The sequence below is a fragment of the Camelus bactrianus genome, chromosome 11 (assembly GCF_048773025.1).
Source record: "Camelus bactrianus isolate YW-2024 breed Bactrian camel chromosome 11, ASM4877302v1, whole genome shotgun sequence".
NCBI lineage: Eukaryota > Metazoa > Chordata > Mammalia > Artiodactyla > Camelidae > Camelus > Camelus bactrianus.
Window position 1 is genome coordinate 52,852,632 of NC_133549.1, and position 12,772 is coordinate 52,865,403.

Here is a 12,772-nt window from a genome sequence, read left to right on the forward strand (position 1 = left end):
ATATGATCAGTTCAAAATGCTAGAGTTGAATGTTGAGCTCAGGGAGCTCTGGGCGGAGAGGAATCCCACTTGACTCACAAATCTCACTTTTTCTGCCTGCCCCTCTTTGCTGGATCTTTCTAACCAGGGCGGTGGCACCCACCGTTGCAGAGTGACAGCTACACCCATGGGTGTTTCTGAAACAGCTATTCTTTGTCTGGTTCTCAGAAACAACAACTACCTATTTGTTCTTTCGTTCATTTGACTAACATTTTTCTGAGGCTCTGCTGTGTACAGGGCATTGTGTTAAGTGCTGTGAGAAGAATCAGAGCAGCAGCTCAGATGCTGGTTTTCAGGGTGAGCATCTAATAGAGAAGCTGTGGCATATACACAAATAATGAGGCAGAACGTAAGATGTGTCCAGAGTCCACATTTGTGGGAGTCCAGATAAGGAGGTGACTATTCTAAGGAGAATCAGAGAAGTCTTCAGGAAAGAAAGGGTATTATGAAGTGAATCTGGAGGTACAGGAAAGGCAAGATAAATAGTGAACAGCATAAGCGATACTCAGAATAAAACTCTGAGCCATTTCAACTGGCTAAAGTGAGGCTGTGTAGAGGTAGTTGGAGGAGGTCTTGTGACAAGTTCACAAACATGTTGGAGCTGGTTCGCCAAGAACACTGAATGTTGGCATAAGGGTGACTGACAATTCTATGCAGCAAAGTAGTGTTACTGTAACACGGAGAATGCTGTGTGAGACAAACTAGAGGGAGAGGTTGGAGGCAGAATATCTGGTTAGTAGTCTATAAATCCAAGTGGTGATCATGAGACCACTCATAGAATGAACAAATAAGAACGAGGAGGTAAAACCAGAGGGCTTAACACACAACTGGATGTGAAGGGCAAGGGAGAAATTAAGCGTGTAGTCAGGATTCAAAAAATCTAGAAGGAATATAGAAAAGGGATTAGTTTGGGAGACATAATTGTTTTTCACTGAAAATATAATGAATTTGATATCCAAATGGGGCACTCAAGAACAGATGCCCTGCAGGAGATAGAAAATGTGGGACAAAAACTCTTGTTGGAGTTAACTTAAAATTAATTTAAAAATTGCTTACATGGAGTTAACAGCTGAAGCCATAGGACTAGATGGAATTGTTTGAAAGAATAGAGAAGATAAAAAGACCAAGGTTAGAATTTGGGAAAATTCTTACATTTAAAAGTGGGGAAGGAGAAGAAAACCAGTGAATAAAAAACTGCAATGTTGGCAATCAGAGCTAGCAAAGAGTGTAGGAAACCTCGGAAAGCAAGAGATTTCAAAAGTAAAACGGTAGGCAGCATCGTTAAATGCAAGAGAGAAGCTGAGAGGCATATAGAGAGAGAAAAGGGCAATGGGTTTAGTGACCAGGGAGCAAAAGAATTTAATACAATGATGAGAAGGGAATACAGATGACAAAGAGTGAGTGAGTGCAGAGGAAGTGAGAGCTTTGAGACTAAAGGTTTAATTTGGTTGAAGGAAAAATGAAAGGGAGGGGAGGGAACATGAAGGAACAGTGAGGTCTTGGAGAGTTTCCTTGTGATAGGTCTATACAAGCATCAAGGAAGATGGAGCAAATGAAACACCAAAGGGAGTACTTGATGGAAGTGGGTCAACAGGGAAGGAAATTGTGGGCAAACAGGGAAAGGTTACTTGGAGAACTTTTTTTTTTTCTGAAAATAGTAAAAACGAGAAGAGGTAAAAAATTTGTTGAGCTAGAGATAAGAGAAGTTATGGGAACTTGGCTGGCCTTCATTTTGTCTCTAAAGCATAAAGCCAGGGAATCTGGTGAGGGAAGGAGTGGCTGTGGGACTGAGGGTCTTAGCTGATTGGGGATGGATGGGAAATCAGGTCAGTTTGTATCCCTACAGTCCTTTGTAATTTATGAATTTCCATGTGTATGAAATCTTACCTGGAAGATAGGATGTTTGACAAAAAGGAAACTGAAGCCCATTAAAGTTTAATAACTTGATAAGGTTTCATGGTAAATGGTAAAGCCCAGAATAATCAAATCAGGGAAACAATATGGACAGGATGTTGTGAGTCATCTAGTGCAGGTTCTTCAGTTTATTTAATTGATATCCTGAAGGACGGAGCATCAGGTAGCATCACATACATGTCTTTGCCCTCATTCTCATCCTTCTCTTTCTTCAAACCTAGTTGTGTATAGTATGCAGTGGCAGTGCATAGATGTTGTCAAATAAAACTCAATACTTGAATTTTGACCGTGCCATGTTATAAGAATATGGGCACGTTATTTAAATTCTAAGACAGTTTCCCTATCTGCAAAATGAGATAGTATTACCTAAATTATACAATTGGTTTGAAGGTCAAACAATGTAATATATATCAAGGTCCATGTACAGCACAAGATGTGTAGTAAGCACTCAATAAATGTGCCCTTCCTCTACTTAGAGAAGGCAGAGGAATCCCTTGGATTTAGCGGTTTTTCTCTAATCAGTGTAAAATCTTCAGGGATATATACATACAGAGAGGATACCTTGAGGGAGGTCTAGATTTAAACATAAATATAGAGAAGATAGCTTGAGTCTAGGGCTGAAGAGGTACATTTCTGTATTTTTATGAGAGAAGTTGGGCTTACCACCAAATGTTGAATTCACAGCTTACAAAAAAAAAAAAAAACAAAAAAAAAACAACTGCAACTGAAGGCTCTTGTCATAAGCTTGCTGCTGGTACCTAATTTATGGCCAATTAAGGGAGCATGAGGGCTTCGTCCCATGCAAACAGATGGCAGACATTAGAACTGTCAACTAGAGGAGCTCCTTTCACAAATTTACAACCAAGGTACCGTGTTACATAAGCCAGTGATTATGCTTTATCATTCCAGAGGCAGAGCAGAAGAATATGATTGCAACTAATCATAAATGTCAGAATTTTTTTTAAAATTCTCATTGACAACCTAGAAGATTATATACAGATGCATGGTTTTCTCAAAAAGCATTCTCTGAGGATGGGTTTCTTGCAGCCTGAAAATTATCTTAATAAGTGTGTGCAGTGATTCTAAAATTTATGAAAATAGAAAAGAATATTAATCTAACAAAGCAATCAAACTCCATTAATGAATTTCTTGAATATATAAAACACAACTAAGTATCTTCAGCATCTCTTGTTTTGGAATGCATGCAAAGAAATAAATATAAAAGTAAATAAGTAAATCTTTGTATCCCGTAAGCAGTGACACAACGCCTACTTCTTCACAGGTGTGGTAAGTTGTTAGTGAAGCTAAGAGTTCAAGTAAGATAATTTTTTTTGACATGTTGAAATCATTACTAAAGACAGTAATGTAATTACTAATAAATACTCAAAGAGTTGCATATTTTTCCCCAAGAAATTAAGACCTAAGTTACGAGTCTCAACTATATCCCTGATTTACTGTGTAACCTCCAAGATGTAGCCATATTGGTTGTGAAAATTGAAACATTTTCATTCCAGTTGGTAAATAGCAGTCTGAACTCCCTGTGTGTTTTTCCCATCCCTTCGCTGCCTGGTCATCTGATTCCTCAGCCAGAGATCCTCCAGATCTCTTTCTAATCCTCCAGATCTCTCTTTGATCCAGCAACTCAAAGGGGACATCTGGTACACACCAGGGCCAGTGTCCATTCTGATTGGTCAGTTCTAGTGTCATATCGGTCACTAATTATTTTGACTATCACCCCTGGTGATGGCAAGCTAAAATGACATTTTATCACTAGGAGTTTTCAAACTTCTGTTTTACCAAACCCATTGTTTACATAAGATAAATGAGAAAACAAGGGAACTTTTTTGGCTGTCAAGGGGGTAAGACCTCTAGACTACCCAAGGTCTTCTATCTCATCCTCCAAATCACCCCAAATGATTCCTAAGGCCCTCCATGAGACCCCATGTGTCACTAATATAATTTACAAACCATATATGACTAACCCTTCCATCAGTAATACTCTATGGTATTTAATCATACTTTGGAGCCAGTTGTGTTACTGAGACCAAATCTGGGGGATAGAAACCAAGAGATAGTCTAGGGGAAGTACAGTGTGCTGGGGCATAAAAATTATGAGATTAGGAGTTGTCACATATCAGATTATCGGGCATTGCAAATGGCCATCTTAGAAATTAAGCCATCTGTATAGATGAGAAAAGCCTGATTGACTATGGTTCAAATTTTTACTGCCCAGAGTTGTAGTTGGCTTTTGTGTAAAAGACATTCATACCATATATTGAAAAGAGTAGCAAGACTGTAGCACAGACGCTAGGCTAATGATTAGGAAGGAACTCATAATAATTCTAAGGCTGGTCACAAGCACTGTATAAAACAGAGCAAAGAGGTTACTGAGAAGACTGCACTCTATTAGAAAAAAGTCACTGCAATTGCTAAGCTGAAGACTATTTCTCGATATTCAAACTGGAGCCTAGGTATCAAAACTGAGATTAGAGCCAGACTAGGAAATTTGGCCATATATTCATGCAGAAAGTGAATAATAAATGCCTGTTTCCCCTGTCAGTTGCTTGGGTGAATCTGATAAATAGAACGCAAATTCAGTATAAGTTTGAAAACTGAGCATGTAGGACCAGCTCGATTGTATCAAGATTTTCTTGTTATGTATTTACCACCACTGGTAGCCAAACCTCCTGTGTGTCTATTCACCCTGTCCTCCCCTTGTAGCCTCTCTCTGTGCTGGTTTCTGTAGCTGCACCTGCATCAGTCTCCAAGGACAGTGCTCCTGAGCAGCGTCTGCCCAGATCTCTTCCCAGCCTTCCTGCTTTTGGTGGTTTGGTGCCTTCCTCCAGTCCCCTTTGCTGTGACTGTTCAGGTGTTCAGCTCCAAGTTGAAGGCAAGATAAACACAAATACTGAATCCATGCACTGGGCTAGGTAGAACAAGCAATGGACCAGCCAGGCTGGAGGCTGGGAAGCCATCCCTGTCAGGACTTACCATGTCAGAGGAGTTAGAAACATAGGATAAAAGAGCATTTCTGCAGCTTCTCACAGAGAGGGTGCTAGAGATGTTTCTGACAAGGAGCTTGGTGGGGGGAGGTGAGGCTTAGCAAGGCACGTGCTCAAGGAGGAACAGATGATCGCTAAGCTTTCCGACAAAAATGGTGGGTTGTGTTATGTGCCGGTTTTCTTTTCTGAGTGGAGTATATAAGTATGAGGCTATAGCTGCATGACTTAAACCAGGTGTAGGAAAACTTTTTCTGTGAAAGGCCAGATAGTCAGTTTTTTATGCTTTGTGGGCCAGATGATCTTTGTGGCACCTACTCAACTCTACCATTGTAATGCAAAAGCAACCAAAGACAATATGTAAATGAATGAATGGACATTGTTCCAGTAAAGCTTTGTTTATGGACGATGAAATTTGAATTTCATATTATTTTTACATGTCAAGAAATAGTATTCATCTTTTTAAACTTTTTTGTTCTTGCCACTTAAAAGATGTGAAAATTATTTTCAGCTAGCGGCCATACAAGAAACAGTCAATGGACTGAATTTGGCCTGTGAGCCATAGTTTGCTGCCCTCTGACTTAAACAATATTAGAGAATTGAGGGCTGCCCCCAGTGGTCCTATTACTGATCTTCCTCCGTGCTGTGCTCAGCCTATCCTTAAAGCAAATGAGAGTTATGATTTGAAGTGCCTTCAGTTGTTGGTCCTGTCGATGCCATCAATTTACTTTCCCCTCTCTGACACCCTCCACTTCCAGTTCCCTCCTTGTCCTTCTGCTGGCACTATTCTCATCACCACCCCCCCCCCCCGGCCTGCTTTCTTCTTTCTTTCTTTCTTTCTTTTTTTTATCCCTAAACTTCTTAATTCAACTCTTGCATTCTCTAGGATTTTGCTTCAGGCTCTGCATTAATTTGGGTAGTAGATAATTAGAGATTAAGATGATTCTCTGCAAGAGTTATCTGCATTTTGATGACATACCCCTGAAGACTGAAAAATCATGAGAATCCAAAAGATTGTAGAATTTCAAGTGTCATGGAGGGTGGAAGAAAGGACTGTATGGGAGGGATTTGGTGACAGCAGAATCTTTCAGGCACCGTTCCTTTCTAACCCCATAACCAGGTCAGTTTCATGAAGGCCCACGTACCCAGTGACATGTGCCCTAGCTAGGTCACCTGTGTTCTTGTCTTTCTGTAGCTTGTCACTCTGTGTCCACATGATAGGAGTATGGGGACTCCACATGCCACAGTGCCTATAGTCACATTACTCAACTGACAGTGATACAGTGGAAATACTTCACAGCCGCAGCCTCTCCTACAGTCTAAGTGGGTTTTGTTTTGGCTCATTTTCCAGAATGAAATCTGGGGTGATGTGAGGATATCTGCAGGATGATCACAAGAAAACAAATTGACTTTGCTGGAATGATGTCAGTTGGCATCATTTGGGCTTATCTTTTTTATGGAGCTGTTATTGATTGGTGTGCTTTACACACACACAAAAAAATTATTAAGCAGAAGAGATAAAATCCAGAAGTTGGAAAGAGAGGCATTATATTGGTTCAGTTTAATGATGTGAGTTGAATCATCGCTTGCCGTGAGCAAGCATGATCTAACTACAAAAGAAGCACATTTCCACTGGAAAAGGATTATATCTGGAGATTGAATTAATGGTTTAAAGCCATGGAAAGGAGTGAGTTGGAATAGCTCTTCATCATGTGTGCCTATCCTAGTGTTTTAAAATGGTAGAGCCTCCTCCTACCACAAGCCATTATAGAAATGGCATATGATGTTACTGATTGTGGAGCTCCTTGGGGAGGCCTGGCCTCCTATTTCATCCACCCAAATAGAACTTACTGGTTATGTTAGCCACTCAGGCATCTCATGTTTGGGGGATTTCGAGGCAAATGTATAAATATTACATTACCTATTTCTATCCCTATTGTGTGGATAATTTCCAGCTCTAATTTGTTAAGTCACAAACTGACTAAGGTTCTAACATTATTCATTGGTAACCCTGACTCTATTCAAAATAAAAGAAGTCCAATGTCATCAATATGTTGGTAGGCCATTAATCAAACTTTAGCATATATTTTTTTGTTTGTTTAAAAAACATTGTCAAAAAATTTTAGATGGTGACTGGATTAGTCAGAAAGTCCTAGCAGAAATTTAGGGAGAAGTTGGAGGGACCTGAGACCCCAGGGCTTGACAAACTTTTTGTATAAAGGTGAGATAGTAAATATATTCAGCTTTGTGGGCCATATGGTCTCTGTCACAAAAGCTTAACTCTGCAATTTGTCCCAAAGTGTAGATTGCTAAGCCCCGTACAGACCAGCTTTATTTTACAGATGAGGAAATTGAGGCCCAGAGTGTCAAGTACACTAAATCACCCTGTTTAATAATAAGACTTAATCAAGATGGATATGTATTCACATCTTTGTCTTCTAATGTATTTGTTATAGCTTAGAATTTTAGAACTGAACAAGACCTTGAAAAACTTTTTCTAAATCCTTTAGTTTAGAAATGGAAAAGGTGAAGAAAGGTGAGTCCTGAGGAAAGTATGGATGGTCCAAGCTTTTTAGTGCCAAGGATGGGATTGTAACATAGGTCTCATGATCACTGTTTCAGTGCTTTTTCACCTGAATCACATTTAGATTTAAATTACCAAGGAAAAAAACACATCCATTTATTAATTCAGTGAGCGCTTATTGAGTAACTACTGTGTGTTAGGCTCAGTGCTGTGATAAACAGAAATGCCTTTAAGTGAGAGATGACCGCAAGAAGCTTAGAATCATGAAAATGAACATATAATACGATGATTTATCACAAAGGTCCACTTGAAAGATAAAAATTTGCTGGCTTATGAATCAAGGTAAAATATTTCACTGAATTACATATGAAGCTAATTCTGCTACTTCTAGGAAAAAAGACTAATGAGTCAAATATAGGATTTCTGAATGGATACAGACTTCACGGAGTCAAACCCCCCACCATCCTAACTAAATAGTTGGAATCATGCAATTAAAATGTCAGTTGTAATAGCAGCACTATTTACAATAGCCAAGACATGGAAACAGCCTAAATGTCCATCCACAGATGACTGAATAAAGAAGATGTGGTATATTTATACAATGGAATACTATTCAGTCATAAAAAAGACAACATAATGCCATTTGCAGCAACATGGATGTCCCTGGAGAATGTCATTCTAAGTGAAGTAAGCCAGAAAGAGAAAGAAAAATACCATATGAGATTGCTCATATGTGGAATCTTAAAAGAAGAAGAAGAAGAAGAAGAAGAAGAAGAGGAGGAAGAAGAGGAAGAGGAAGAGGAAGAGGAAGAGGAAGAGGAAGAAGAAGAAGAAGAAGAAGAAGAAGAAGAAGAAGAAGAAGAAGAAGAAAGAAGAAAGAAGAAAGAAGAAAGAAGAAAGAAGAAAGAAGAAAGAAGAAGAAGAAGAAGAAAGAAGAAGAAGACAAAACAGAAACAGACTCATAGACATAGAATACAAACTTGTGGTTGCCAAGGGGGAGGAGGGTGGGAAGGGGTAGACTGGGAGTTCAAAATTTGTAGATACTGACAGGCATATGTAGAATAGATAAACAAGATTATACTGTATAGCACAGGGAAATATATACAAGATCTTGTGGTAGCTCACAGTGAAAAAAAAAATGTGACAATGAATATATGTATGTTCATGTATAATAGAAAAATTGTGTTCTACACTGGAATTTGACACATTGTAAAATGACTATAACTCAATAAAAAAAAATTTTAAAAATGTCAGTTGTATTATTTAAGTTTATTTTATCAAAGCCAAAATGGGTCCTTGATTCAGTCACTCCCCTGACCTTCCATAATCAGCTGTGTTCTCCTGTTGTTTTTCATCTACCATCTTCTACTTGCTACGTCATACATTTACAATAGTTGTTTTCCTGTTTTGACTTGTGAACTCCAAGCTTGATAAGGACAGGAACCATGTTTATTTTGTTCACTGCTGCATCCTCAGTTCTCAGCACATTGGCGGGAAGTATATAATAAGCACTCACTAAGGATCTGTTAGAATGAATAAATGGGTAATGCTGCATCAATCTGGGTCCAGTCAAGAGGAGAAGCACACAGTAATCTGAACAGGAAAAGTTTATTATAAAGAATTAATATCTGTAACAGAGGATTGGAGAACAAGGGCTTAGCTAGTGAGAAGTAAAAAGAGAGCTCTAGAAAAAATAGAAATAGCAGATACAAGGAGTAGTCACCAACCCCAGGCCTATAAGAGAGCACTGAAGGGAGACCCTCCCCTTCCCCACCCTCCACTCTGCCCCGCTGAGACTAAGAACTAGACCTTGTTATGGAGAAGGGTTTCTGGAACTGGGTACTATTAACATTTTAGGTCAGATAGTTGATTTTGGGGGAGCTGTCCTGTGCATTGTAGGATGTTTAGCAGCATCCCAATCTCTACCCAGTAGTGACTAGTAACACTCCCCTACAACCCCAGTGTGACAACAAGTATCTCCAGACACGGCCCCAAAGGGGCAAATCGCCCCTGCTGGGAAGGAGGCAATCTTGGCTTGCTGGATGGCACTAAAGTGCTCCGGTGCCAGGCCAGTAGAACGTGTGCCAGAAGGGTTCCAGGAAGAGCTGTGCACAGCGTGGAATAAACTGCCTGAGGGGAAGTGTGCTGGGGAATCTTCTGGCCTCCAAGTACTGTAAGTAGCCCTGCACTGGAGAAGCTGCAAGAACCTACCAAGCCAACTGGAGCCGGAAAGCAAAATCCTTTTCTTGCATTGTCTCCCCAATGCCCTCTACTGGCAAAAGTTTCAGTGCCAGTTGGGAAAAAAAAATGTAATAACCCAGATCCATTTTTATAGAGTGGTCAAAAAGGGTGAATTTAAAGCTGACAGGCAAAATTTAATAACCAGTACAGATTCCAAACCAAATCCTATCCCAAAGTCCAGAGCTATAAAGATAAATAGCTAAGTCTTTGTCTACCTTGGAGTAGCTCCTGGTCAATATAGATGCATTAAAAATCTTGAGAAACTGCCATTTCAGTATGAAAAACAACATACTTGGTGGGAACTGAAGATGGAGAGTTGTGCTTTTCCTGTAGCATCCCAGAGGACTTGCTGGGCAAGGTGATATGTGAATCAAGTCTGAGTAGGGGTTTTACAAGTGGAAAAGGGAGGGTAAATACAGCTCCTGCTGAAAGAAGGGCATACACAAAGGTGAGGAATTTGAAAACGTCATTAACAGTAAAAAGCGGAGTATTGCAAGAAAAAAGGATTTATGGGTCAAGTAACTGGATGGTGAGCTGGACAGCGGGAATGCTGGAAGACATGGCTGGAAAGAAGATGGGGACAGATGATAAAGAAATCTAGTATCTCAAGCTTAAAGAATATGGATTTTATCCTCTGGGCAATGAGGAACCATCAGAAGGTTGTTGCTACTGCGGTTTGTTTCTGCTTTTGAAGGAAGAGGGTGGAAGATTGATTCCAGTGGGATGAACTCAAGCAGGGAAAGTATTAGGAGACAACAGCCACGGCCTTAGGGATTGTTGGCTAGAGTTTAAGAGTCTAAACTTTACTCTGAAGTAGGTTTGGGGAAATAATTAGATGTGAGAGGTTCGGAAAGAAGTTCTTCTGTCTTGGGAGACTTGGCTGTTGTCTGTGACACATCAGGAGTGTGAGAGATAAAGCAGGTGTTGAAACAAACGTAATTGGTCGACCCAGTTAAGGATGTTAAGTTCAAACTGCCTAAGTAGTATTTAAATATTCAGATAGAGACTTCCACTGACAGTTAGAAATGAATTGTTTTAGTTTTTTCTGACAATCAGATGATAAATGGAAATTGATGTTGGAGTTCAGTTTATCAATTTTTAAATATTACAACCATAGCTTTGGTTTTGTTAATTACAGTGACTGTTTTGTTTTACACTGATGGATAAATAATTCATTTCCCCCCATAAATGCTTAAAACTTTAGTGTGTTTCTGAGGCTTTCATTTTTTTTCCCCCATCGGACCTTTTAGAAACTGTTTAGAGATTCAGCAATGTCTTTGGCATTCATAAGCCAGTTGTATGAATGAATAAGAAAGATCTGTGAAAAATTTTAATTGCCAAATCTAAATAATCAGTCTTAATTTCTTCAATTAAAAAGGTAATATTTGAAAATTCATATTGAAATTCTCTGTAAAAGTCTCCTTTTTAGTGTTTTTGGCTGTTTATTTTGAAAGAGGATTAATAATGCTTCTTGTATCCTTGAGATAAAGCAGGGAAGGGGAAGATGCAAGGACGAGTTTCTGACAGAATCCTAACAAGCAGTTTAAAAATCAACAGTGTCATCACTAAGTTTGGAAGTTGAATTCTGCTTTAGATACTCACATTGCCCTTTTGGTAGAGTTAAGAGGTTTTGCTTACTTTAGTAGGCAAAGTTCCTGGTGAGACTGTTACTATAGGCCCAGCTGGGTCATAAAGATCTAAAACTGTACTTTTTTTTTTTTTTCAGTATGTCTAGCAGTTGGTACTTATTTTGAAACTCATAGCATAGACACAAGAATTGGATTAGCATAAGCTACGATAACAGTGAAATCTTATTCCCATGTTAAGCTTTATTTGCAAAGGAGGACCTTTCAGAATTTACTAGTTTGGATGAAGTCTAATGGTCATATTATGCACTACCCTGCTACAAGCACGTAACTGAAATAATATTGAAACAAAAGCCAGGCCAGCAAAGACAAATCATCATTTGGTGGTTAATAAAGATGACGTTGTCCTCCCGTATGAACTCGAGGTAATACATTTTCATCCAGATGAGAAACCCACTTGGGCTGAGTGGGAACTTTTATTTATTGCCTTGTTCTCACAGGCTTGATTTTTTTTTCTCTCTTCTTGGTTTTGTTTTTACATTTTTGTATGGTCAAGTCAGGTGATGGTAAATGTAATAGCTTCTCATGGAAAAAAATTGGAAAGCACAGAACATTATAAATATAACCTTGCCATTCATAGGTAACTACTATTACTATTGTAGTATATGACCTTAAATCGTGACATCACACTGCCTACATTTTTTCTTACTTTTCCCACATACAGGGGCAGCATAAATCACACACACACACACACACACACACACACACACACACACGTATAGACAAATAACAGATAGACAAATATACCCTGTCATTTACTGAACACATATGTCAGTCCCAAAGCTATTGGAGGTGGATAGATAGGCCAATGGATTGATATAAATATACATACATACATACATACATAATATATATACACAGATACATAATTACTCTCACAGAAAACACGCAAAAAATACTTTTCATCCTCCATTTTAAATTAAATTTGGCCCCAGAAAGCTGAAATAACATGTTACAAAATAATATGGCTTGTAAGTAGAGAAATAGTGTTAGAATCTAATTCTCTGTTTTCAAGGCCCATTAAATCACACGACCTTATCCCATTGCATTTGTAATTTACCATGTTAATAAAAATATCTTATGAGCATAAGCTGAGTCTCTTTGTCTCAGTTTCCTAGGTAGGTTTGGACATGAGCTCACTTTATTTTTTTATTTTGTAAAGAATTCTTTGCACATATATCTTTGTGCCTTTTTAGAAGAATTTCCTTGAGGAACTCCTCAGAAGTGGAATTATGAATTCAAAGTGTAAACATATTTTTATTTAAATTTTTTTTAGTAAAGTGTAGTTGATTTACAACATCAGTTTTAGGTGTACAATATGGTGAGTCAATATTTTTATAGATTATTCTCCATTTAAAGTTATTATAAAATATTGGCTATATTCCCTGTGTTATATATTATATCCTATA

The 12,772-nt window shown here is 38.6% G+C and overlaps 1 protein-coding gene across 3 annotated transcripts in view; it reads left to right on the plus strand.

Moving 5' to 3' along the window:
- Nucleotides 1–12,772, plus strand: part of PRKG1 (protein kinase cGMP-dependent 1) — a 1,107,715-nt gene that overhangs the window by 974,869 nt on the left and 120,074 nt on the right. The window lies entirely within an intron of this gene.